The sequence below is a fragment of the Ambystoma mexicanum genome, chromosome 6q (genome assembly GCF_040938575.1).
Source record: "Ambystoma mexicanum isolate Mex_15411 chromosome 6q, UKY_AmexF1_1, whole genome shotgun sequence".
NCBI classification, from domain to species: domain Eukaryota; kingdom Metazoa; phylum Chordata; class Amphibia; order Caudata; family Ambystomatidae; genus Ambystoma; species Ambystoma mexicanum.
This window is the reverse complement of record NC_090937.1, coordinates 950,302,858-950,330,600: the sequence shown is the minus strand read 5'-3', so window position 1 is coordinate 950,330,600 and position 27,743 is coordinate 950,302,858.

The following is a 27,743-nucleotide window of genomic DNA, read 5'->3' as shown; positions in this document are numbered from 1 at the left end:
AATTAAACAAGAACTGTGCATACCACCTTAGTCTCCTCAAGGCAGCCGGCCCTTACCTAAGTGAAGACAATTGTTCAACAATAGCTAGAGCCACCATCCTATCAAGGCTGGACTATGGCAATGCCATCAAGCTGTGAGCAAATAAGGGTCATATCGCCAAATGCCAAACTATCCAAAATAATGCGGTAAGGATTATAAAAAATAAGTCCAAAAAGGAACACATACGCGAGGATAGAAGTAATCTACACTGGTTAGCCGTTGAGGAAAGAATTTCTTTTAAGGCTATAGCACTGACACATATATGTACCCACGGAGCTGACCGTCCTACCTGAAAAGAAAATTGGTCACAAACGTTCCAAAACAAGCACTCAGATCGGACTCAAAAGGTCAAACCGAAATTGCTAAATTCAAAAAGGCTAACAGACTCGGGAAAGCCTTCCATATTAAAGCAGCCATGATGTGGAACAACCTTCCCATCTCTTTAAGACTCGAACAGAAATACACATGTTTCCAGAGAAAACTCAAGACACATTTGTTCAAATGGCAAACCGGTCCTAGGAAACTGATGCCCCTAATGACTTACTGAACGCCATGTCCTGTGATTATATGTGCTTTTGTCCCTAAGTCTTCATGTCAGCACCTTGATGCTTGTGATCTGCTGGTGTTATATAAACAAATAAATAAATATGCAATCTATATGGCTCACCATTCTAATTGGTTTTACTGTATCTGATGTCTCTGTCTAAGACCACCTCTAAATTGATAATGGCAGTCGTATGTCATCTTTGCATCTCTGGATTGGTTTGTGCAGCTGTTAAAAAACAACACCTTTTAAAAGCAATGATTGATTGGCATTGGCTTTGTCAAACTTGATTATTTTTCAGCACATGAGCAACAATTTATGGCAGGTGGATCGACATACAGGCACTGCTTTTTCCAGTTATAACACACCGGCCCTCATTACAACCTTGGCAGAGGACCATGGTGCTATTAGCACCATGGTCCATGCCGCTAAGGTTACAATACCACCATGGTGGATGGCGGAATTACTGCCCCATTACAAGGTGAGTGGGGCGGTAATTCCCCATTCACCAATGGCCCCTTCCCCATTCCCATTTTTGCCCCATAGGGCATAATGGGAATGGGGAAGGCGATAATTACAGCACTGTAAATTACGGTTGCCGTAATTATCGCCAAGGTCCCTTAGCGGGTTGGTTTTTAACGCCTGCTTAAAAGCAGGCGTTAAAGTCACCATCCTGCTAAGGGACCTTGTAATCAGGCGGTAAGTGTTTAATGGCGCCAACGCTCTTTACGGCGCCGTTAAACACTTACCGCCGGGGTTGTAATGAGGGCCACCATCTCTGAATTCCTAGGCCACAAGCCAGGGCTTCAGCTTTGAACTAAGTTCTAAATTATATTGTTTATTCTGAGAATTCGGAGGGAGTGAAGGTCTTGGCTTCTCTATGTCTGGAGCTAATGAATAGCCATTGTTCTTTAACGCTGGGTCACGTGTGAGGAGACCACATTATGAATTATAATCCTCAGCTTTTACCAGGATTTGAATCGATTTAATCATGGATTTATTTTTAAATGTGTTTATTGGCATTTTCAGTAATATCACTTACAAGTTTTGCAAATGCGTCTTGTGCATATTCTTTTACAATGCTTTTCAGCCTTAACAGTATAACAAACAACAAATAACAATAACTGTCTCCTTGCCATGTTCGTATGTTTCAGCGTCTCTTGTTTCAGAGGGAGGGTGTAGGGAAGTTGGGTAGCTTACTCAGGGGGGGTGCAGGGGGGGTTACCTTCCCAGGACCAGCGTTGTCTCCAGTCATTTCTCTGAGGTTGCCCTTTCCTGTCTTGCAGATAAGTTTGTTGTGGATCATGGGTTCATGGGGGCTTGTCATCCGAGGGGAGAAACATGTGTCTAGTAAGTTCTTTCCATGTCTCAAGCGCTCTGCTAGACTCATCGTAGATCTAGTGACACTTTCTTCCCAGGCCTTGGTCTCAGCCGACACCCATCGCTCTGTTTCACTATGCCACGCTTTGTATTGTGGTCCTGCGGGTTTTTTCGAGGACATGGCTATAGTTCTTTTGGCCAATATGCACGTTATGTCCATAAGCCTGACTATGTGCTTCAGTTTGGCTAACCTGGGATAAGTTCCCAGTAGGCATTCCTCAGGTGTCCATTTGTAGTTGGTCATGCCTGTTTTCTCGCATGTCTGTTTTACCCTATCCCACAGCGTCTTAGTCTTGGGGCATTCCCACATCATGTGGATTAGATCTGCTTCCTCCCTCATGCACCAGGTGCAGTTTGACTGCGCTTGTTTGTTAAATTTAGCTATTCGTTTCGGGGTTAGGTAGGTTCGGTGCAACACATTCATCTGTATTTGTCGGAATCTATGATTTCTGGACACCTCTTTGGGGAATGCAAGCACCCTGTTCCACTCCCCCTCTGTCATTTCTCTGCCTACATCTGTTTCCCATTTACCCTTCATTTCCTTACTCCGGGGGTTAGGTATATCGCTCAGATGTCTGTATATTTGGGATATTGGACTGCTGCCCTCCCCCATATTGTATAGCAGCGTAAGTAATGGTTCCGGGTCTGGTTCCTCAGGCCATGTTTCCCATTTACGTCATGCTGTAGAGCGGACCCTCTGGTACCAGAGGAACTGGCCCGTGTGAATGCCTTCTCTGTCATGTAGCATGGCGAATTCTTAATTATGGATGCTGTTACCCTCTGTCTGCTGGAGACATGTTCAAGCTATTCTTCCCTCAGGGTTAGCCTTAATTAATGAGCACCTGGTCCTCAAAGGTTGTCTTGTTGCTTAATTTAATCTAAGAGAAATAGGTCTTGTGCTTGGGAACTGTTTATCTACTGCACTCTTCCATGCCAGTCAAAACCACCCTATTCAATAATAACCTTGGCGCACTGAGGCAGCTATTGTCCGATTTGTTTGTCTCGATTTCTTTTAGCTAATTCAGTATGTTTATTTTTCCTGCAGCATCGTGGTCCCTTCAAGCTTGCCCTTTAATTTAGACAGTGCATCACCATCCATTGTATCAAAAATGTCTGCTCTTCATTGTTTTCTTTCTACATTAAGCAAGAATTGTATGTATTCTTATGCATCTTGTGTTACACCAAATATATATATATATATATATATAATATATAATATATATATATATTATATATTATATATATATATGATTATGTTTTCTAATGTCTATTGTGCACAATGTACATTGTTCATGTATAAATGCAGGTTGACTGTTTATGTAGCTTTGTGATGAATGTATATCTGCTTTGTGTCTCGTGAGACTAAGCGTGTCAGAGGTGGGATGACGTCACTTGCTTTCATCATTTCTTGGCTACAGCAGGTTTATATATGCCAGATCTTGTAGGTCTATCACTTCTTTGATCATTCTGGGGTAAGGGCGATAGGGTCTTCTTAGTGAATAATGCCTTTTGTGTCTGCAGTGGGGCGGTGGAGGGGGAGACAATCAGCAAGACCGATACACTTCTCTCATTGCTGCAGTATAGATGTGGGGGAGTGGCCGATACCATGGATGATGCATTCATCTGCCTCTCAACATTCCCCCATCTTTTAGAGTCCCTGATCACTTCTCTCAGAGGACCCTCTCCTTGATAAGGTGTCTTGGGTGCCCATATCTTTGTCAACCCCTAAAGTCACCCAAATGCTGTGTTTGTCTATTCTCCAGGTCATATAGCAGCACTCTCTACATAAAGTTTGAAGCGTACTTTGCTTCAAGTCCAAATGTGGTAGCATTCCGGTTTGTGTGCATTTGTGTATCGATGTGTCCATGTTTATCAATATCTTCATCCCTACTTTTTTAGCATCTTCTTGAAGTGACTTATTGCTATTGTCAAAGTGTAGAATACCAATATTACCAATACTAGTATTACTATCAGTATGCACTGGCCAGCCAGGAGGGGATCCAGGAGAGCAGGGAGGTGAGCCAGTCATCATTCCCTATCTCTCCTTCTTATTCATCCATCCTTATATGGAGGTCTTTCAGGAGAGTTTTGGCTTCTGTAAGGGACCCCTTTTCCTCATCATGTGCAGGTGTGAAGGTGCAACATGATGCACCAATTATGCGCACACGCCACCCTCCATGGCTGTCATTAGATCAAGGACATACCTGTTCTGAAGAGTCATGAGCCTTATTGATCTCAAGTCTTCTTTTATTGCATTGACGCCTCTGACCATTGAGTTAATCATTTGCAATAGGTCCCACATTGCTATTTGCAACTGCTTAGTATTTTGGGTTGCTTGTATTACAGGGATGACAGAAGAAAAGAACATTTCAGTCTTGCTGAATATCCTATGCTCCCATGGTATCTCATCGAGTGCTGTTTCAATTTTGGGAGAGATATAATTACTGCCTCTTTTTGGACATTCGAGGTTGAGGGAACTTTTCTTTCTCTGATGCGCACCCATTTTAGGAAACTCTGTAACATGTATATCACTTCCGAGTACCATAAGAACGGGTAGGTTTACGAGTACTATGGGTCACAGCCCTCCCCACTCTTGGGTTAATTTTATGGATGCTTTGGATCCACATACACAATAGTGATCCATTAATACTGAGGTTCCTGCCCTCATTCCTGGTACATCAAAAACTCTTTTAGACCCTTAGTTTTTCCCACATTCATCATGTCATTATTTCGGAAACACAAGGAAGGCATTTCTTAAGATTACTATTTGTGTGGGTCATCCCTCATCATCGACCCAAGTAAGTAATTTTGTAATGTTGGGCCAGTGGTCAGTGCACACCTTATCTGCATTCAACACAACCTCTTCCCATTGTTCCAGTAATGCTAATGCCTTGCATTATACTAGCCCTTAGGTCCAACCCTCAGGTGTAAGCACTGTTTCTTTTATTTGTAGTTGCCCTCGCTCCCAACATCCAGGTATTTATTTCCCCGCTTTATCATTACATTGCAACATTTTATTTTCTTCAAATCTTTCTCCACGTGATTCAGGTTGTTCATATTTTATTACCTGATTTATGGTCTCCTTTTCATCATTGTCTTAATCCCTTCTACATGGTTATCGTCTCGTCGGGACTTTGCTTTATTAACCCATAATAAAGTTGCAGTTTGCCCATGGAATTGTCCTCGAGTTAAACGGAGTGCCAAATGGGTCAGGCAGTGTGATTTTTCTTCAGGTACTTCTGTGGCTATAAAGAACCCTGGAAGCGTCACTGGCATAGTGAATAAGAGAACATCACAGTACTCATCAAATGTCCCTCTCCCTATCTGGGACAAACATGTGCTGATACCACATATTATTACTTATTTGGACGGAGCCTGCCAGGTAAGCATGTATGTGCCAAACATTGGTGCCTGTATCTTGTCTTAATCGTTTACTGTGCTTAGTAGCAACAGAGAAGGATTGGGTCACTGTCTCATCCAAATTAGGTATAAGTGTCATACTAAATTACATTTGTTGGGTGCTCTACATAAGATCAATTCTCGTAGTGCCAGGAAGATATAGAGGTAGAGACAGCAGAAGGTAAGAAAATGTAGCTACTATCATTGCTGCTAATGTGTCCACCTCTTGCAAGTGGGCACAGCCATTAAGAAATCTGCATACCATAGCCCTATACTTGACAGACTTAAAAAGATCAATTTTCTTCACCTCTTATTCACTACTTTCACGTTGATATTCTGGCTCGTCGGTTGGTACCTATACAAATAATTGCATCATAGTTGCTAAAAGAATGTGTTTGAAAACAAACCTAGTTTTAGAGTCTACCAATAGTGAAATAAGAGACACCTTACTAGTTTTGAATCCCTTAGAAGTATCGATTATATAAGAAAGATTGTGATAATCTGTTAAGGGTGTGAAAATGTTTTAAATTTGTTGGGTTCCTTGAAAGTGTGAGTCATTTTTTATTATGCAGGTGAGAATGTTTTTCGGGGAGAAAGTTTACTCCAGATGGTCAATTATTTATTTTGGGAAGTAATACAATGTCGTCTTAGTTTTCTCCAGTAAGCTGTCTACTTTTTGTTGCCAAGCTTGTCTGGATCCTTGTCACTTCTTCTTCTGTATCATCGTCTGGGGTTGATTTTATAGCACACATAATGCTAGGGGCAGACAGGGGAGTCATCCCCTGTCCAAGGTATTTTTAGTTTAGCACTCCTCTCCTTGAGGAGGGCATTGACTGTCTCACAAATGCTGTTGGCCTGTGAGCGATAAGCAGAAGTTAATTTGTGCTTAATAATCTCTCTCTTAAAACCACCCCATATCTCAGGAAGCTGATAAAAGTCCCAACAGCATCTCATGAAGAAAGGACTTACATCCGATATGGCTATATGTATCTTTGTAAAGCAACTCCATTAATGTTAAACTCTGGAAAGACTGAGATGAGGAAACGGTCTAGAGGAGAGAAGAGGAGAACACCAAACAAAATACTGGTGTTCTTTCTTTATGACAGATAAGCATTTAACCAATTAGTTTGGATATCCTCTCTTTCAGTAGGCCATTGAGTGTCTCAAAAACCCTGTTGCCCTGCGCGTGATGAGCGGAAGTGAATTTGTGCTTAATAATCTCTCTTTTAAATCCACCCCGTAACTCGGATCAAGGGTGCAAATTTCAATGTATAGTCACTTCCACTTTGTAAACGTGGTCTCCGTATTGTTCAAGATATTACAAATCACCACTGCATGTTTACAGAAATGATCAACCACTTATTCAATTCCTATGGCATTGCCAGAACGATAGCTGTTGCTCTGCGCCATTCAGGGCTCATGTATGTGTACAGACATAAAGTAAACTTTTACCAGTTTCCACAGGGCACAATAAAACGTTACAATGCCTAATGTTAATGAGTCTTTTATCCTCCTGGCTCCATAAGCTAATAATACCAATGTTCACAAAGGGTAGGCTCAAGGGAAAGGTTCACAAAAGTAGCCTTCAAAATGTAACCCTATTCCAACACTCAAAACAAAAGTATTCCTCTAGCAAGGTTGTTCTAGTAGTTAATTACTTGCACTCTGGATCTCCTTTAGACCTCTCTGCTTTTACCATGTTTCTCGAGTTCTCTCCCAGGTTTCAATATTCACAGTTTTCTGGCCACAAGTTTCTCCTCAGCCTTACAACAATTACTTATAGGCATTACCCAGCTTTTGGATTTCTTAGGGTTTACAGCAGGTCTTCTCCAAAACTGTACCTGTGTTGCTCAGGCTTCACATTGATGGCTCCCAGAGCTTGGGTTTCTCACAATACACAGCAGGTTGCCAACAGACATGGTGTTTCTCAGTATTCACAATGGGCCTCTCCCAGACCTTGGGGTTCACATGCTTCACAGCAGGTGTGACGGGTCAGAGGACATTGTCCCGGTAACAAGGAGTAGTAACCACACCCCCATACATAAACCAAAGAAGCTGATAAAAGTCCCCATAGCATTTCATGAAGAAAGGACTTAGATCTCATATGGATATATGTATCTTTGTAAAGCAATTCCTTTAATGTTGAATTCTGGAAAGATTGAGGCGAGGAAACTCTGTCTTGAGGGGAGGAGAGCAGAACACCAAACACAATACTGTAGTTCTTTCTTTATGACAGATAAGCATGTAATCAATAAAATAACAGAAGGACTAGCTCACCGAGTTTTTGGTCATGGTTGGAGTAGCAGTGGGAGAGAGAATAGGTGTGGAATCAAGTGGGAGAAGTGAAAAATAAAAGAGTAGCAAAATTGGAGACTGCAAACTGAGGAAACAGCGTTTAAATCGGTGCCACTGTACAAAGTTAAGGCACAGAAGCAAAGCACAAGGTACATGGTTTTCCCCAAGTTTCAGCTGGGGAAACCAAATGCTGAGACCCAAAGCTGAGGGCTTCTCATTCACCTGTCACCGTCATGGAATGAACGCAGGCGGCACATTTGAAAGGGCCAACACTGCAGTGCAGAATAAGTGGTGACCCACCAAGGGTTGGGAAAAGAACACAAGAGCACAATTAGCACTCGATGAGAGAAAGAGGGAGAATCAGTAAGAGCAGTCGGCATCTGCTCAGGTATCCACAGTACCAGTAGGACTTCCAGCAAAGCCCAGGGGAAGATGGGAGGTTCCAATGCTTGTGTCAGCAGCATTGGGCTGAAGAAGGTGAGCAGCGTCCCTGGTTAACAGTGGGACAAGGCAGATAGTTAAGAAGAGATCCGGGCTGCAGTGCTGGAGTTGCAAGTATGGTCTGAGAAGGGAAAAGGGGCTGTGGTTTAAGAGACTGAAAAGCACATATTAAACCCCCACTCGCCAGAACATAATCTATACCGTGGAGATTAACTAAAGGAGAACCATACCGATTGAAGACATTGGGTTGTAAAACACCATATTATAGCTATTATTTTAAGAACTGCACAATATAACCCTCTGGATAGACCAAGTGACCCTTTTTGTACAACCTGAAAAAGAAATAAAGTAGCATGAACATAAAAGGAGATAATAAATACTTGGCAGGTTGATGAATCAAGTATCCTTGGCTCTTGTGAAATATACATATAATCCTCATTGGGATAGTACACCAAGCCTATTACCCAAACTAGAGCCATAGAAATAAAGAAATACACAAGAAGAGTCACACTATTCCTTGTGTCAGCCAAATTGAGAAAAAATGGATATAATTGGCAGGGAAATAACCTAAAGGTAGCACTAGAGATAACAAACCCCAACAGGACAACATCAAAGGACAAGACTATAGGGGAAAGGGATTGTCAGCCTTGCCACTTTTGGAACTTTATTTTTCTTTGGGCTGCAGAAGAGCATTCAAAAGCCATTTAATTTTCCCTGTTGTAGTATATTGTCAAGCATATATATTTTTTTAATTTGATCTATAGTGTTATAGTTTGTTTACAAACTTTATTTACACTTTTAAGAAGAATAAAAGAAGGAAAGGAAGGAAGGATAAAGGAAATAAAGAGGGAAGAAAAGCCCATGCCAAACATCCCAATAGGAAGGAAAACATCTACATCTTTCGTTGTTCCATTTTCCATTTCCATTCTTTCCCATCATTTTCATTTCCTTGTGTCTTCCTCCACAACCATGTTACTCCTTGATCTCATAGTTCCAATATTTCGTGTTTTCCACAATTTTTCGAATATTAATTAAATTTTAACCAGTGCTTGTTTTAACTTCTTTCCTCATTTGATTTATTATCTAATGTTTGAACAAGGAAGTTTATATCTGTACATGTTCTTGGTGTAGTTTTACCAGCCATGAATAGCTCCAACCATTCATCTGCAGTTAGTGTTTAAGTAATGTATTTTCCTAGACATTAGTTCTTTCCACGGTTAGCCCAGGATATATAGTTAGCAGATGTTTTTTTTCAATCAATAACAAAATCGGCAGAAGTTGTTCGTGTAGTCTCTTTGTTTCCATCTAAACAGAATCTCCTTTGTCTGAAATACGTTCAGTCGCAACTGTACCAATTGATTTTGATGATACCAGCTGGGAAACTTTCGTAAATACTTTGGTGTGCTGTTCAGCCTTTGATGAACTATTGGCATATTAGCTAAAGATTTGTATTTTGATCTTTCATTTGGCGTTGCTATCCAATCTATGGTTTGGATTTATTTTTTCACTGCTTCAGGATGTTCAGGTAAGGTGATAATGTCCAGATCAAGTTCTGTCAGCTGCTTCATGCAATTCTTATCCCATTCTTTTAACTGCCATATGGCTTCCCCGTTAAGCGGTTCTGCTAGAATTCGAGAAGGAACTGTAGAGTATTTCATCATAATTTTCCTGAGCATTGCCAAACGTTTCCATGTTATTATCGAATGCAATGATTGCAGGTCTAGTTCACTATGAATTGCACTCTTTGGAGTATTTCTTGGAAGAAGAACTCTCTTCGAAACTATTCCTTCAATTAAATTCCAGGTTGACCATATCAACCAAGTGCTTTTACTGATTCTCCCTCTTTCTCACCTTGAGTGCCACGTGTGCTCTTGTGTTCTTTTCCCAACCCTTCTTGGGTCGCCATTTATTAATTTTCAATGGGAAGTCTTTTGCCTCTACTAATGATTTCGATGAGTCGGCTAGACACAAATTAAAAAGTGTAGCTGCCAGTGGGCAACCTTGTTTTACACCTATATTTGTTTGAATTTTAGAGGAGAGTTCTTGTTGCTTTAGCCTGATTTTAATTGAGGTGTTAAAGTGGAAGGCTTTGATCACTTGCAGCAGTTCTTTTGGACATTTCCAGGCTTACATTTTTTCCCAAGAGTCTACCTCTATCCAAGCTTTCAAACGCCTGTTGCAGGTCCTTAAATGTTAGATGCTACTGGTTCCTTCTACCTAGAGGTTGTGCTTTTTTGCTAGGAAACTGGGTAACCGATTCCAAATTTGGAGATCATTTTATGACTTGTCAGTTGCGTGTTTTAAGGTCACTTGCCTATTTTGAGCCACTTTATTTGTGAAAGTGATTTTCATTGGTTGTGTATGTTTGGTGTTCATGTCTTAATGGTAGCCTATAATCTCTCATCTCAAAACCAAATGGCAGCAATGTCTCTTTTGCATCTAATAGTCGTTCTTTGGCTAGCTCTAATTTTATGTGCAAAAAGACCTAATCCAACCTCGATTTTTTGCATATTCAATGATGGCAATATCATCAGATGAAATTGATCTTAGAGTGGGAACACATTGTAGTAGTTGAATCAGATGTCTTCTGTTTAAATTGATGACATTCGTGATTGCCAATATATTCTCTAGGTGTACTTTACAGACTTCAGTGTTCCTACTTCCCTTTCAGTCATCTATTTCCTTTGTGTCCAATCGTAACTTATTAGTTCTCTCACAGGCTTTTGTAGGCTTCAAGTCTTTGACATTGCACACTTTACTGATGTCACACTTTTTGGTTTTACTTGGTTCAACAATATCCTGTAACGGCCTTTGTTTCTGTGACAATGTCAAAAAGTGTATCCAGCTCCTTTTCGACCGGTCCCGATCAGCCTCAGTTTCTACCTCTCTCCTAATGTTATTCAATTCTCTCTCAGGTATCAATGATGTTGAATTACCTGAGAGTTCCATGTGTGTCTGATGTAAAGCTTACCTCCTGCTTGCTTGGACATAGGTTGTCATTCTCTGCCAGGTAAAATGATAAATTGTGTATTAAGTCAACCTTCTATTCTATGCATCTCATGACACTTAGAAGAGTTTAAGACCTCTCGAGGCGTCTTATGTTTGTTTGGTTCCAATTTGGCCTGTTTTTATTTTTTTATATTTTTAGCATACAGTTCCCAATAAAACCTTTCAGCTTTTACATTTCAGATCACTAAAATTCATTTCAAATACAAAAGAATGCAATCAATCTCAACTTATTCAATACAATTGAAGATTAATTCAGATAGCACCCTCCTTCCGTTCCTCAATGTTCTCAAATATGTTTGACACAAATTCCAACAAGGCAAATGTTACTGAAATCCTTATTCCCTGCAACACGTGAAGCCAAATGTCTCTTTCTGTTCGGGTTTTGTTTTCAGTAAAAAAAATTCCATCAAGTTAGATCTAATGTTTCCAACACCCGGGCAACTCATAATTAAATGATGCAGGGATTCTTGCGTATGGCCACAAAGTCTACAGTGATGGTCTCTGAATTCCTTATCTTTCCTGGCCTCAACCATCTCTTTTGTTGGCAGCAAATTAAAACGTAGTCTTAAAAATTGGTTTTGTGCGTGGTCCGAAGGGAATTTTGCAAATAAGATAAAGTTGTTCCTCGCTTTCTAAGGTCTATGCAATGCTTTCCATCGAGTTTATACCCAGTGACTGCGTCCAGTGTATCAATTCAATCCTGCTCATAGAGTTTTCTCATTACATTCTCTGGGTTTTCTTTTAGTGAGTTGTCTGTCAGGCCTACACTTTCCAGAATCCCTTTACATTTATTGCTAGATTCTACAAGTGTTTTTTCTCTTCTCGCATGGAGAGTCTCACTCAATAAGATGAATCCACCTTCAGACGGTGGTATCCTGATGATAACTACTGGCAACGAGTTAGGCAAAGAAAGGAAGTATCTCTAAAACAAGCCTTCTACGATTGACCACACTTTCCAAGGCAATGAGAGCAAAGCTTCAGCCCCGTATTTCAGAATAGAAGTTACTTTCATTCGATAGAATGTAATGTCTGGGGCAAGCGAAAATGTACAGTATCACAGTCTGATTATAATTGACTTTACACCAAACTTTTTTGTTTTCCTTCTCAAATCTGGCTCTCTGTGGGAGTCAATTTGGCTGTTATTTATTGCTATTCCCAGGTATGATATCTGGGTTATCTGTGGGATCTTTGCTCCTTCAATAAACCAACCAGTAGTTTTTACTGCTTTACCTGAGTTCCATCCAAATGTTAAGATGCTAGATTTTAGTGTGGTTATCTGCAGATCATTTTCTGACAAGTACAATGCAAGTGCATCTAATTGGCGCCATAGGCCAATCAGTGTTTCGTCCATTATACCACGTTGTCCGCATATTGTAGCATACTGACCGGTGTTCCAGATATGCGAGGTGGAAAGCATCTAGTACTTTTAAATGCGTCTTCCATATCCATGGTGTACAGGTTGAAGATCGCTGGCGCCAAGTGGCAACCGTGTTTGAGGCCTATTGTCGTGGTAATGGGATACGTAAAATCGCCCGGTTTATTCAGCCTTATTAGTACTGAGGTGGCCATGTGGAGTGCCTCGATAGCTTCATGTATGTCACCAGGGCAGTCCCACATTCTTAGCTTGGACCACAAAATTTGAAATGTATTGAGTCGAAAGCCTGTGATAAGACCAATGAAGCCAAGTCAACACTTTTGCTATTCTTCAGTGTAGTTCTCATCTTCAAAAGGTTAATTAGAAACAGATTCAGAAAAGCTCCAATTGCCTTTTCGAAGCCAGACTGCCAACAGTCATGATGTTGTGCTTCCTTACTCCAAGCACGTAGATGTTTCAAGATGAGCGCTGCAAATATTTTCCCAATCACATTGAGAAGGCCGATAGGCCTGTAATTTGATGGTAATCACATGTCGCCCTCCTTGAAGATCGGAACTACTATCGAAGTCGTCCAAGATGCCATTATTTCTTTCCTGAGCTTTATTGGATTAAACAGATCGTACATAAAAGATGCCCATTCTTCAGCGTTCTTCTTGAGAATTATGTTAGTTAAACCGTCAGGTCCGGCCGCTCTTGAGTTGCTAGAATGGTTTTTTAAGTCGAGAATGTCCTCCCTTCCTCTCTCAAAAGTCCAAGCAGGCAGTGACGATTCTCGTCTGTCTGTGTCGGATGCTGTTAGATTGGAGAATATAGTACCAAACTGGATTATCCACTCTCCTGCAGGAATTGGATTTGCCATAAGAGACTGCTGAGGAGCATCCATATAATTGAATATCCTATTTATTTGCTACTAACTGTAGCATGTATTTGGCATCCTTTTTGCTTAAAGTGTACCAGTTTTTATGGTTTTGCTTAACTTTGAGAGCCTCCACAGTTTGTGGGGACGTTGATGTTTTATAAGCTCTTTGTAAAGTAAGTGTTCATCTGTTTCTTCCTAATGAAAACAGCTAGATCAAATTTATGCTGATGACAGAAAACATTTTTCCTGCCCAGAACGCTCTTTTCAGAATATACACACAAGTGCCTTGAGTAATCTAAAACAGCGATTGTTGAAGGGGTCATAGGGGTATCTGTTAAGGAGATTACCTTATTGTGTGACAATTTCAGCTTGTTTCTGCCAGTTTGTATGACGAGTCCTTCTGTCCTCAATAGTAACATTCAGTCCACCTAAAATTTGCATCTTCAGAATATTGTGGTTGCTAAACATAGTGTGTATTACCACCATGTCCTTTGTGTTTACTCTGATGTTATCCGACAGGAAAATCTTGTCCAAGATCTGAGTCTGGGAACCCCTCTTCCAGGTCTGGGTCAGTGTTATAAGCCCCATTGTTGAACCATTTAATATTTCAATGTTCCTTAGACTCAATTCCTTTCTCCATTTCATGCCTGGTAGTACGGGTTCGTCTGATTTAGATGCCGGGTTATTTATCAGGACTGAGTTATTGTTAAAACAATGAATATTGAGATCTCCACAAATTATTATCTTCAAATTCGGCCAGGCATCCCTGGCATTGTTGATTTCGCCCATAACCTGATTGACGAAGTTCTTAGCCATCTGTGATTTTTTATTCCAATATAGGTTACAGATTAACATCGCAACTATATAATTAGGAGCAACAATCCCGCTGATGGGCGACCATTCCTCCCTTTTATGTACGGGTTTAAGTGTGTCTCAAAACCATTGAGGGTCGGTGTGTCTCTTAGCCAAGTCTTCTGTAGGCAAACTACATCGAAGTCCACGTAGGACATGTCCCCTTTACCAAATAGGTGCATGAAGCCCCTAGTGTTCCAACATCCCAGTATAAAGTCCCTCTGTCTCCCCTCTCCCCCATACTTTGGGCATTAAAAGTGAGTCCCTAAAGTACAAGCTAGCCACCCCATCCATCTTCCTCACCCACAGTCTGCTTTCCTCCCTGTAATCTTCTATTTTCCCGTGCAGAGTTGGAGTTATCTTCCACAAACCGAAGATTTTTTAGTTTTGCCAGTCGTTCATCCCTGCTTCTGTTATTTGCACGTGTGTTCTGATCCCTGAGGGCTGTTAAATCTGCTCTTTGGTTGTTTTTGGCATTTCAAAGTTCTTCTCGATTCTTATAGAATAGCAGTGTCCCCAAACTCATGTTCATCTAATTCATTCAATGTGAAACCCATTAGAGTCAGTTGTGGGGTTTCTCTTACCAGAAGATGCTTGATTTCTTCTGATGAAAAATAGATAACAACCTTATCTTTCCTCGACTCCTCCGGGAAGTCATTCAGGTGAAAGTCATTTGAACGGATGGGGGTTAATGATGGAACACTATGCAAAAGTCTTAAGACATTCGCTCTATTCAGGGACAGGTCGTCTTTTATGTGCAATATTATTTTCAATTACATTCTTGTAGTATCATCTACTTTAAATTCTGCACCTCGAGTTCGTCCACTCGAGCTGTCAGGCCTCCTAACATCTTTTGAAACTCCCAAAGTCTTGCCTTTGATGAGGTGACATGTCCATTCAGCTCTCTGCTTCTTTGTTCTAGCATCTTGAAGCTACCACTCAAACTCTTGGACATTATTTCCCGCTTATGTACTAGGTTGTGCTTACCAGTGTGCACCCAAGAGCACACCCAGACCTTTTTCTTGCGGTATTAGATTAGAGGTCTGTGAGGATTTATTCGGTTCAGTGTCAACTTGGTTCGACTGCCACTCAAGTTCTTCTTCTTGATCTTCACTACTTTCTTCATCTGTTATTACATTTATCTGGGCACTATAGCGGCAGTTTGATCTCAAAACAACCAGGCGTTCCACTGACGTATCTCTCATTGGGGAGGCCTCTTCCTAATCTTGTGAATAAGTAGAGAGATTCATCAGTTTGTCAGTCTCATTTAATAACTCTTTTTGTGGCAAGTCATCACAACCTCTTGATGTTTGTTTCGAGGTTGTGCTTTCCTTTAGTTGGACTTTGAGCTCCACTCTCTTTTTCTTTGCTACTAGATGGATCATCCGTCCGTTTTTTGGGTGAGGCCCCCATTCGTTTCACCGGGTAGCCGTTTCTTTTTGTTAGCCATGTGTCACACAGCATGGAGTTAATTTCATTAAGGTTCTTCACTAACACATGCCATTTTACCCCAATTCAGGGCCTCTTTGTATTATGACTCACTTGTTTAGAGGGTCCCTTTTTTAAAATTTCCCTTTTGGTAGTGGTAAACCCACCCCTTTCACTTATGTTGTTTGATGTTTCAGGGAGTTTAGAAAAAATCCCACGCATTTTTGCAGAGGAGGGTGAAGAACACTGGGCATCATCAGTCTTAGACTTTTTTTGAGACAATGGCCTTTGTTTTTTTTTTTTCTTTTAGTTGGCCCGATCATACCAGGACCACTCTTAGGGTTGGTTCCTTCTGAATTCCTGATTTTTAATGACCTAGTTGGGTCCTTGTCCTGCCTCTCATACTCTTTGTTTATGTTGTTTTCGACCACTTCAAGGTGGGCAGTGGCATGTTCCATGAATATGAGGTCCTCATCAGTTTTTTTTTTTTACTTTGAAGTTACTGTTGTTTATTCCCTGTGTAAACAATGGGACAGTCCTTTGACTTATTAACTTATTTGATCTCACTGGCCACCAGTGGGTGCATGGATGACCAGCTCCTCCGTGTGAGCTCCGCACAGAGGGCCCAAAACATGTATTGAGCCCCCGCCATCAATCAGGGTAGCTTCTGTCCCATGTAGGGGAGGGAAGTCTGATAGTCTAGTCCTTAGTAGTTTGTGTAGCTCAAGATATTTTTGAATCTGTGTATAGGCAATTTTGTCAAGTATCTTCAATAAAAATGGTACCGTCGTGATAGGTCAGTAGTGGTGGCAATACGTAGATCTAAGGTTTGCTTCTTTAGGGGTGGGAGGGCCCAGGGGTGGGAGGGCCCAGGGGTGGGAGGGCCCAGGGGTGGGAGGGCCCAGGGGTGGGAGGGCCCAGGATTGGTTCAGGTTAGCAGGAATAGTACCGGAGGAGAATGAGGCGTCGACCAGTTTAGCTATAAATGGGGAGAGCTCCCTAGCAGCATCTTTTATGATCTGTGCTGGGCAGATACCCTTTACAATTAGATGGTTTAAGGGATAAGATATTTTTTTCTACCTCTACGACAGTTGTTTTAGTAAAGCAGAATGTATTGGTGTAAACAGTGGGTGTGGCATTAAGTGGGGTGGGAATGTCTGACTGTGGTAAATTCAGGGAATCTTTCTTTAGTTTTATTTTATTTTGGAGAGTGTTGATTTTACTGGCTAGTGCCTGTTGAATTTCTGAGCACCAGGTTTTATTTTTGTTGCAAGTGCCAGGAGTGGGAATCTGTGACTCAAGTTCTTTTAGTATGGAAAATAGTTCCTTCATACTAGAATTAGATTTAGTGATAGGTTCATCATAGGAATTCTGTTTAGCCTGGAAAACTTCTTTTTTATAAAGCGCCAAGGTATTTGTTAGTTTATTTTTATTCTCAATGGAGGGGCAAAGTCTTCAAGTGGTTTCACACTTTCTCTTCAGAAGACGGAGGTCTTTTATCTGTGGGGAAAACCACTTGTTAAGGTGAGCTTTAGCTTTACTTGCTCTTAGTTTCAGTGAAGCAATTTTATCCAATGTGTTGAGCATTATTTTGTTGTATTCCTGCACCAAGGCACTCGGGTCGATATTATTGGGTAAAGCATTTAGAGTAGGCAGGATAGCAGGAATCACTTTCGCTGCAGTCATTAAAAGGTGGAGCCTTTTGTAAGGTCGTCTGCTGGGGTCTGGTGGTTGATACTCTAAAGGTCACCAGTGAGTGGTCAGTCCAGAGTTGGGGCGTGATAGCAGTAATAGTACTTGTACAATTATAGTCGGCTATCCAGTCTAGCGTTCCACCCTTTATGTGTGTGGGTTTATTAACTTTTTGTGAAAGGCCCAAAGCATTAAGGGTATTGGCTATGTCTAGGGTGCACTTGTCCGCCGGATCATCAAATCCTAGGTTAAAGTCTCCTACTAGCAATATTTGGGAAGTTGGTTTGAGGTTGGTAGCAAGTATACTATGTAAATCTTCCTCAAATGTACCAAGGGGGTTGCCAGTCAAAGGATCGACAGTGAAAGGGTCGACAGGTCAAAGGATCGACACCAAAGGGTCGACAGGTCAAAGGATCGATTTTTTTTGTTTTTTTCACATATTTTTTTTTTGGGGGGTCCCTCCCCCAGTCCCCTTTTTTTGCTAAAAACCAATTTTTTTCCCTAAACGAAAACCTAAAAATATATATATAATTAAACAAAAAAAATGTGATCCTTTGACCTGTTGACCCTTTGGTGTCGATCCTTTGACCTGTCGACCCTTTAGATTCGATCCTTTGACTAGACACCTACCAAGGGGTCCTGGAGGTCTATATATTAGGTGCATAGTCAGTGTTTGGGAGTTATTTAGAGTGAGTTTTGTTGTGAGAATTTCACATGATTGCTGTGCTACTTGTGGGACTAATCTCAATGATAGGCTCTATGTAGAAATGATTTAAATTCCTCCACCTCGGGTACCATCTCTATCTTTTCTGGAGATAGTATTGCTGAGAAGCAGTTGGTGACCTAATACTGGAAAAGCATTATTTCTTGGATGATAGAAAGAGTGATTGGAGAACGAAAAAACTCTGGCGGATAGTGAACAAGGCAAACAGTAAGTCTGTGGACTCACACCATTGAAAGCCCTGCTGGGAAAGGGAACTAGGCACTGTGCGAGTCTGGGACCCGCACCCAAGAAACAGAATTCTGATATTGTGGCAGGAGAGTAAACCATGAGTGAGAAGAGAAGTAAACCTGAAACTGTGGAACGATGGGAATGAATATGTGTCCTGAGTGGGTCGTATGGGCACGAGATTTCAGCTGCAGAGGTCATGCAATGGAAAGCACCTCTTTTTATAACTTTCCCCATTGTGAAGCATTCAGCAGTGGCAGGCGATCATGGGATCGCTGGGGAGGTTTCAGCTGTAGAGGTCACGCAGCTGAAAGCTCACCTTTTTAGAACGTTTCCCACTGTGAAGCATTCAGATGTGGTAGGTGATGACCAGATCGCGGGGGAGATTTCAGCTGCAGAGATCACGCAGCGGAAAGCACTCCTTTCTATGACCTTTCACACTGTGAAGCATTCGATGGTGGCAGGTGCGGACCAGATCACCGGAAGAGTCAGGAGGGCTCTGAAAGTAGCTGACACGAGATGTGGGAAGCCGTGCAGGAGAGGCTGCCATACTGCGTAGGAGAACTGAAGCAGACAAGAAGGGAACAGCGAGGTACATGGATGCATACACCAAACCTGGTGGGTTCACTATTATATTGTGACACCAGAGCACTGAGTGAGTATCTGTTGCTTGAACCCAGACTCCCTTTTGAATACCAAACTTATGTAAAACAAATCACTGATCATAACGCATACCAAGCTGATATAAAACAAGGCAGTTGGCATAAAGAGACTTTAAATATCCCACCTGAAGAAAGTGATTGTGATATAGTGGGTAATAATAACAACTAACCACACAAAGGGGCAGTATCTTGAGATGCAAACACAAACCACTATTGCCAAGGCCAAGGATATTTGATAAACAACCACAGTTGCCTTACCCAAAAGAAGATGACTAAGCCTAACAGAGTGTGTGAAGAATATTTCCTAGAGGTAGAGGAATGTCTTACATCCACATTGCCAAAGCCATAGAAGTGTGAAGGAGAGAAAGCGTTATTACCAGCATTTGGTTAATAATACAAAGGAGGAAAAAGATTAGCAGGAGGGCTGCCCCTCTGATAAAAGAGGTGCAGGCGGAAGGAAGCATTTCCTGTCTTGCATGTGGCAAACACTCAGGTGTAATAAATAGCACCCGTGTAATTATTGTATCACTTGAAGAAAATCCGAAACCTAATTGTGTGAAGCAGAAATCATTTTTAAAACCTTTGCTGGTGACCCTTACACCAGAGGTACTTAGAGATAGTAGTTGGACCTGGCAAGGGGGAATGCCAGGTCCCAGACCTTGGTGCCAATTGGTTCTGTTCAGTCAGGAGAGTGCACCCGCACAGAGAGCTTCAGTAGTTTATCTTGTCTGGCAGGAGAGTATACCAGACTAAGAGCATTTGTAACCTTTGGTCGTGTTCTGGCAAGAATACATCAGAGCAGAGTCTTATAGAAGTGGTAAACCTGGCATGAGAGCAAACCAGGTTGAAACTCATAAAGTACTGTGGTGGGGTAAAGCTTATGACGAAGATGTGCCAAAATAACCTGACAAATACATTTGTTTTGAAGCTAATGACATTTTGAAATATTCTTAATTGATGTCTGTTTTGATGAAGTATAACTGATGCTGATGTGGTGCCAAAATATCCTCATCAAGACATTTGTTTTGAAGTTAATGAAGTTCTGAAATATTAATTGTTGATTACAAGAATGTGCCTCAAGAGGTTGACTATAAATGGAAAGAGGCAAGCTTTGTTAAAAAATAGTGAACCATCCTTGGATTCCAAGATGCTACTTGTGGTGTTTTCAAGTTGGATTAGATAGACAACTGCTGTGTTACTTTTTGTTATGACTCAGGATTTCCTTATCCTTTTTGACAATTTAGCGAAAAGCCTGCTTTAATCTGGGGAAGGGGAGTTCACGCAGGTTATCAGAAGAAGCAGCCATTGTGGTGTGACTTATACTGTTATATGTATTGTTGTTAAAATGCCATATATTGCCTCAATTATTTATTGTGTATATAATCTGAGGGACAGAAACATTTTTGTTAGAGCGGTTTCCTTTAGTTTATTTAAGGGAGGGAAATCCTTGTCAGGTTGGGGACAGTGAGGCGTTTACCCAACCATTTGAGTTAATTAAAAATGGCATCTTTTGAAAAACCTCACAAAGTTGACCACCTCACATTTCAGACCCCTCACATTTTATACCTAATCATTTCTCTATAACAGCTTGCCTTGCCAAAAAACTTAAGAATGTGGAGCCCCAAAAGTTAAAATGGAACCAAGACGATCAAACATGTTTTTCCAGCCTCAAGCAAATTCTGTGTAATGAACCAGTGTTGAAAGGAGCTTATTTTAGCAACGAATGCATTCTGCAGACGGATGCCTCTCAAGTTGGAATGGGACAGCCCTCTCCCAGGAATGTGATAGTATTGAACACCTGATTCTGTACATCAGTCAGAAACTCTTTCCTAGGGAAAGGAAATATGCCACAATCGAACTTGAACCATTAGCTATTAAATGGGTGGTGACTTATTTGCTATATTATGGGAAGAGTCATTCACCATCCCCCATAACCTGTATCAGTCTCCAAAAGGACACCAATTCCAGAGTAATGCACTGGTTTCCAACCAAATTGTTTTACTATTGAACACAGGAAAGGAGCAGATCTAGGAAACATAGATTACCTTTGCCAATATGCTCAAAACGACTTCAAAAGCAGTAGAAATCGTGTAGTAATATTGACATTGTTACTGGATATTGCAAAGATGCACACATACTGTACAAAATAGTGCAAAGGCACTGGAATTATGTCAGTGCTTGGACAAGAAACTGACATTTCTCTTCACAGAGGTACCAGGAACAAGCTTTGTCCTTAATTTCTATATATTAGCAGAACAAGTGGAAGTGACTAGTTACGACCTACAACAGGCTTTCATAAATGTGGTGCCTGCAGCATGTGCACGAAGGCCCACCCAGACTTTCGGGAATACACTGACAAAGAGGGTAAAATAATTAAGATCAGGGACTTCATTAACTGCAGAACGAATTTTGTTGTTTATACTGTTATTTGTGTATGACATTTTTTTTTTATGTAGGAAGCACTATCAGACAATTACGAATGAGAATCGGAGAACACATGGCCAGCCTGAGAAGCCAGGAACACCAGCTGCCTTTGGCAACCCATTGGCAGGAAAGCCACGAGATGGCAGACAAGAAAGACCCAAGATTCATAGGACTCATGAGGGCTAAGCATGGCAAAAGAGGATGGTATCTGAAACTAAAAATGCAGCAAATGGAATCAAAGTGTATATGCTATTTAAAGTGTGTGAAATTTGGACTCAACTCTGAGCACAAAATGAATGTATTCCTATAAATACAAAGACAATTAATTATTGTATGCAGAGACTGATAATTTAAGGTATACTAATCGGAGACTTGCTCGTAGGCACCTCATCAGCCTTGGCAGGCTTGTGCTAGCATACACATGAGCAACATAGCAACTATTTGTAGAACAAACGGTTTTATGTACAGGCGAGCACATATTCATCCAATGTTATGCATCAGTCAAATCAGATTTATGCATAACACAAAAAGGATCTGTATAATGCATAACCACCACTGCGAATTAGAGTTTACAAACTGACCTGTCATGGCTTAAGGATACTGTCTCATCCATATACTGGTGCTTAAGGATTACATCATGCACAACGTGATAATCATGTGGACGCAGGTATTTAATGAAATCCTGAGACCCAGTTTTCAAGATCAGAACGTTCAATATAAAATCTTGTTCATGCCAAGCACCGAATATGAGGTAGTCCACTATTATGAGGCACAGTGACCAATCACACATGATAATAGTACGTGTACCCTAAACATGGGGGGAAAGGAATGAAGGATTGAAGAAACCGAATCAATATTAACTAATAATGTATCACTAATACTTGAATCATTAAGTCCCTAACAGGGTAAACAAAGCACGTTACATCACAGTGACATCACACAGCCCTGTGTGTGACATCACACACAGGCCAACGAATATAAACAACAAATCAAAATGACGCCGGCATGCCACATACTGCCGTGGTGCCCAGGAACTATCCCGAAGGACTTGTCATACCTATTCCGGTAAGCAGGATGGGGATAACAATGACTGCAATATAAACATTAAGAATTCCTAAAAGTAGTGAGCTAAGATTCTTAGGACATACTTTATTACTGTGCTGCATTTTGGCACTGTGTTACACCACAGAACAATATCAATGGGTACTCATTTCTTTCAGGATTGAAATGCTATTAAGAAGGTTTGCTCAACAAACCTTTTTTTTTTTACTTTTCTTTATTGACAAGAAGCAGTAGTGGGCATACAACGCAGTACATAGATGTTGTACATTTGGAATTAGTAATACATAAAGGGGCTATTCGAGGAGGATAGGCTTACAGCACGTTAGACTTTATGCAGTTCGAGGTCATAATTCAATCTGTGCATCTGGCAAGGGGGAAGAGAGCAATTCTATTCATCTTTATTGTTCAAGTAACTACAGAAGTCTGTCCACACATTTTTCGGGCGAGAGTTTATGGGGAGGGAATTGATGTAATCCTCCTTACACATTTGAGTCCAAGTGAGGGCCTTCAACCACATCTTGAATGAGGGGGGCGGCGCTTCCAGCACTACAGCATACATTTTTTGGCCACCATGGCACCAACATTCAAAAACGTAGACACTTTCTTCGCCCCAACCCAGCCCACAGCCCTAACAGTATAGCCAGCAGATCGAGGCCAATCTGGGTCCCGACTATCTCTGATAGGGCTTCAGTCACAGCTTTCCAGAATGGGACCAGCACATTGCAGGACCAAAACATGTGTATGTGGTCAGCCTCTTCGGATCTGCATCTCAGGCATGTGTGGGGTTGGTTCTGTGCAAATTTCCCCACCCTGTGAGGCGTATAATATAGTATATTGAGGAGCTTACATTGCATACATCTAAATCTGAAGTTAGGGGAGACCTTGCGTGTGTGTAAGCACATTTTGCCCCACATAGCGTTTGTGGTTGCTAGGCCCAGTTTGTCACTCTATATGTCCCGCGGTTTCGGAGGAGCATCCTCTGATTTTTCCAGCAGCTTCTTGTACAGAGAGGACATTATACCCCTGCCGCCGGCTGAATTATCTATGTAGTGGATCTCAGGCGAATCAGAGGGCTTGTCTGGATAGGAGGGCCATATGGTGATAAACTGCTGCTCTTAGTCTGAAATATTGCAACAGCTCCAGCGCCGAACCCCAGTGACCAGGATGCCATGTCTGCGGGGTGATGAATTTTCTTCAGGGTATAGATCTGACAGCGCCTGATACCCCAGGTCAAGCCAGTGTCACATGAGAAGTTTATCGTGGGTGGGGGTGAGGCCCGGGAAGTGCCAAATGGGTAACCACTTATAGTATGGATGATGTTCGGGGTGGGACTGCAGCAGTCAACTCCATGCCATGACCGTGGTGGCTACGGGATGGAGGATTAGGGACATGATATTTACCTCCTCACTGGCTAGCTTTTCGAGTTTCACAATGGGGGGTGCATCTGGGTGTTTATACCAGTGTGTGGCATGCTGAGCCTGTGCAGCAATTAAATACCAGGTAACATCTGGGGCCGTAAAGCCCCTTCTCTCATAAGAACAAGTCATATGTTGCCACTTCTTGCGAATTGCACTGGAGTGCCACATGAATTGGGCGCATGCAGAGTGTAAGTTCCTGAAGTACTGTTTCCCTGGCCAGATCGGGACGTTTGCAAAAATATAGAGGAGCTTGGGGACCACTATCATTTTGATTAGGGACAGCTTGCCCGATAAGGAAAGCCGGAGGTTACGCCACCTTGACATTTTGGACTCTACGAATTGTGCTGTAGCAGCGTAGTTGTCGGCCAATAGGGAGGATCTACATAGGGATGCCTGAACCCCGAGATATTTGATGCCACCTGAGGACCAACAGAGAGGGAATTCGCATGTCGGCTGTTGGGTTGCCGCAGTGAGTGGGAATATCTCCGACTTAGAGTAGTTTATGGTAAAGCCTGAGAGTGTGCCAATTTTTGTTTTGTCGTGGATAATTGGGTCTAGGTGTGCAGACGAGTCCCTAATATAAAGCATATAGTGATATTATTTCCGGTGTGTCCCGCAGTCGTATACCCTTGCGGGTGTGTTTATCTCTGACGCTGTCAGCCATGGGCTCAATAGATAGTGCATGGAGCATGAAGGGGGACGATGTTAGGGAGTTGATCAGGACTCTGGCCACATGATCTGTATATAGTAGTTTAATATAGGATATTATGCTTGGGCCGATACCCATTTTCTGCAACACTGCCCACATGTATTGCCAGGACACCATATCGAACTCCTTTTGAGCATCTAGAGTAACCACAACCGCTTTGGCTTTAGGATCAATTCTGGACATTACATTGAAGAGCCGGCAGATATTGAGGGCTGTTGAACGACCGAGGACAAAGCTGCTTTGTTCTAGGTGGACCAAGTGCGACATTATGGGAAGGGATTTGCTTGCTATTACCTTGGCAAATATTTTGGTATCTGTATTCATAAGTGATAGGGGCCTGTAGGATCCACAGTCATCCAGAGGCTTACCCGGCTTGGGGAGTACAGTTATGAGAGCTTCACGCAGGGATTGAGGCAGGGTAGTCAGGCAGAGTGACTCAGTCCAGACTTCAGGTAGTCTGGGAGCCACAATGGCCACGTGTTCCTGATAAAATTCTGAGGTGAGCCCATCCGGGCCAGTAGCCCTGCCCTTTGGGAGGCCAGAGCTGGCCTCAGTAATCTCATCAATAGTGATCGGGGCATCCAACTGCTCTCTGGTGGCTCGGGAGATGTAGGTCATGGGAATTTGGTCAAGTAGGAGGTTTATGTCCTGGGCAGTGTGCTCCCACTGGGGAGCATACAAAGCAGCATAGAATTCCGTAAAGGTGGCCAGGATGTGCTGGTCAGACCAATGTTGGGCACCACTCACATCTCTGATGCTGTCAATATGGCTCTTGCCCCCCTCTATATGAGGCAGTCTGGACAGGGTTCTCCCCGGGCTTTCCCCCTCACCGTACTTCTGCACAGCCAGGGATCGGAAGTAGTACTGTACCTCCCTGAGGGCATGGGATTCGAAGGTTTCCACCTCTGATCTTATCTGTGCTAGTTAGGCTGGGGAAGGTGCGGAGGTGTACTCCCACTCGAGTTCCTTAAGCTTGGCTTCAGAGCGTTGTAGGCTATGCTGTATGTCCTTAAGTACCCCGGCTTCCCTTGAGATGCACATGCCTCTAATAAAGACCTTGAATGCCTCCCATCGGGACCCCTCAAGAGTATCATGTCGTTTGTTGCAGTCGAAAAGGGTATTAATGTCGGCCACAATCTCAGCCTTGAAGACTATATCCTGCAGTGCCTCTGATTTGAAATGCCAGCCGGAGTGGGAAGTAGGGCAGGCCCCAGCTGGATCTGTAGCGTTACTGGGGAGTGGTCTGAGAGTGTGCGTGCCAGTATCTGTGTATCTACGGCCTTACCCATTAGCTCGCTCAATGTGAGGAGCAGATCAATCCTAGATGAACTGTTGTGTTCAGACGAGTAATAGGTATAATCTCTCGTGTGTGGATAGAGTGCTCTCCATACATCGCATAGGCCCAGTGATTCCATGTGTGTGCGTAAGCGACTGGCAACACGTGGCATGGCTCTGCGGGCTGTGCCAGTTCTGTCTAGCTCATTATCTAGGATCAGGTTCATGCCCCCCCCCATATAATACTCCAATGTATCTCATGTGTAGGGTGGTCACTTCGTTGAAGAACTCGGGGGTGTCAATATTTGGGGAATATGTGTTCACATGCAGACATTCTGTACTGGCTAACAGACAATGAAGAATTACATATTTTTTGTAGAATCTGTTTGAGGCCCAGGTCAGTGCCAGGCATGATGCGAGGATGAAGGAGGAGTATTTTAATTCTATGTCTCTGGGCATATGCAGTTATTCTGTGGGCTTTTGTGAAATTGCTTAACCTCCGGACGTTCCATGTCATTAGTTTAACGGTCATGATGTAGCATTATGGAACATCCCAACACTGGAAACCGTCACCATTCGGTGCCGTGCGTACCGCTGCGACACAGTCGTACCACATCATAGCCTCAGCCACCGCTTTCTTGCCATTTTCCTTATAACATACCCCAACTTTCCCACCCCCCTCCCTCAGTGCCCTCCCCCAACAAGCAGTGTTTTGATCACCAGCCAAATAGCGGGCGCCAGCATGCCATACGCAACATAGCAGCACCAGTCTGCAAGCCCAACAGGGGCACAAGTGAGAACAAACCGCCAGAGAATGCATTGCAGCTGCAGCTTCAGCCGGGGTGACCGCTGCCATGTAATGAACTTTGCTAATATCTCGGTGCAGCAGACACCATAATTCACTCAACAGCAATATATACCCAAGGTTGCAAAAGAAGCTATGTGGTGCGTAGTAAAAGACAAAGGGTGAAGTCATCACAATTGCCGCATGTGTGTAAGGGACCTGCCGGTGAGTCGGAAGGCAGGGGCACCTCATCAATAAGTATGGTGGTGAAAGTGAGGATCAGGGTGTCGCCTGCCTCGGGCGAGGATGACCTTAGACTATTATATACCGGGCTCAGTTAGTGTACCACGATGCCGGTCTAGGGGGAGGAGGGCCATATGTCGGTGAGCAAGGTATCGCCCAAGAGGCCCCTCTACAAATAGAAAGTGTCAATCGTCTTAGTCATTGTCCATGAGGTCATCTACTGGATCCCTAAGCGGGATATGTGATTCAATGAATTTCACTGCCTCATCTGGAAGCGTGAAGAAGTAGAGTTTGTTGCGATGGGTGAATTTCAAGCGGGCCGGGAAGAGCATTGCATATTCAATTTTCCTTTACTTGAGCATTTTCTTTACTCCATTGAACTCTCGGCGCTCCGTTTGGACCCCCACAGAGAAGTATGGGAAGATTCTGATGATTTGCAAATCTAATCTTAATTCGCCTTTCTCACATGATAGACGTAGTATTTGATCCCTATCTCTGTAGCTAAGGATTTTAGCAATTATTGGTCTGGGAAAGTTACCCAGTTAATGGGCAGGGAGACAGCGCTTGATGCGCCTGCTCAACTGTGAAGAACGGGGAAAGTTGAGGTTTATCAAGTAGGTCCTTGAGAAGGTTTTCGACAGTCAGTTCCATCCGGCCCTTGAGTGCGGATTCCGGGACTCCCATGATGCAGATATCGTTCCTGCATGATCTAGACTCTAAGTCGTCACACTTGGCCTTGATGTGCTTCATATTGTGCACTAGTTCTGTAACCGTGGTTTGTAGGGTGAGCACTCCATCCTCATTGGCCCCAATTCTGGTTTCCGCCTCAGCTATCCTAGTCCCATGCTGGTCCAGCTTAGTTCTCAGTGAGGTCATGTTTGCGTTTATGTTGTCAAGTTTCTGA